The sequence below is a fragment of the Gossypium hirsutum genome, chromosome A07 (assembly GCF_007990345.1).
Source record: "Gossypium hirsutum isolate 1008001.06 chromosome A07, Gossypium_hirsutum_v2.1, whole genome shotgun sequence".
NCBI classification, from domain to species: domain Eukaryota; kingdom Viridiplantae; phylum Streptophyta; class Magnoliopsida; order Malvales; family Malvaceae; genus Gossypium; species Gossypium hirsutum.
Genome location: NC_053430.1, coordinates 10,592,361 through 10,593,790, shown reverse-complemented (window position 1 = coordinate 10,593,790; position 1,430 = coordinate 10,592,361).

The window sequence follows — 1,430 nt, the reverse complement described above, 5'->3', positions numbered from 1 at the left end:
CTCGTGGTTTTTTATCCTTATTTGAGGAGTTTTTTCACGTTAAAGTTTGCGTGTTCAATCTTTTCGATTCTTTTTTATTTACTTGTTTATTGCATACAGAGGTTTATTCCTTACAAACTGGTATCAGAGCTAGTTCGATTTTCGTATTCAACCCGTTCAGAGATGGTAGCATCAAGGTTTGATATTGACAAGTTTGACGGCATCACAAATTTCAGTCTATGACAAGTTCGCATGTTAGCAATTTTGATCCAGAGTGATCTTGAGAGGATCCTTGCAAAGAAGAAACCTAACGACATAGAACAATTAGAATAGGATAAGTTAAATAAAAAAAAAGGTTCCATCTAAAATTCAATTATACCTAACAAATAATGTGTTACAGGAGGTTTCGAAAGAAAAAACAACATATACGTTGTGGAAGAAACTGGAAGCCTTGTACATGACGAAATACTTGGCCAATACGTTAGTATTAAAACAATGTCTCTACACATTCAGAATGGCCAAAGGTGAGCCTATTAGAGCTCATATTAAAGAGTTTGTTACCCTTCTTAATGATTTAAAGAATATTGAAGCAGAGATTAATGAAAAGGATCAAGCTTTGTTGTTGTTATGCTCTTTGTCTTCTTCTTATAAAACTTTCAGGGAAACTTTAATTTATGGGAGAGATCATCTCTCATTTGAGGGCGTGAAAGGGAATCTGTTGAGTAAGGATAAACTCAATAATGAGTTAAGACCAAACAAAAAGTCAGACGGGCAAGCCTCAATTCTAGTTGCAAGAGGCAAACAACAATAAAGAACGCCAAATCAAAACAAGTCTAAAATGAGATCCAAATCTAGGAACCGTGACAAATATTGTGGCTATTGCTAAAATGTGGGACATGTTATGGAAGAATGCTGGAAACTTCAAAATAAAATTAAGAGGGATGCTAAAAATGACAAGAGAGACATGCGAAAAGCTGAAGTTGTTTATGCTAGTGTAGTCAAAGACAGAGGTGATGATTTCTTATTAGTGTTGACGAGCAAAAGCTCTAATCTTACTCCCAAATGGATCCTAGATTCAGGGTGCTCCTATCACATGTGTCTCAATAAGGACTGGTTCTCTACGTACAATTCAGTTGAAGGTAGAGTTGTGCTAATAAGGAGTAATTCTCCATTTAAGATAGTCGGCATAGGAACCATACAAATTAGAATGCACGACAAATTTATTCAAACACTTTCAAACGTCAGGTATGTATTCGACTTAAAGAAAAAATTCATCTCGTTGGCAATTTTGGATTCTAACGGTTGCAGGATAGTCATTGAATCAAATGACTTAAAAGTCTCTCATAAAGCTCTCGTTGTGATGAGATGACAGAAAAAAAAGGCAATCTATACATTCTGCAAGAGTCAATCGTAACTAGTGCTACTATAATTACTGAAGAACAACTGAAATT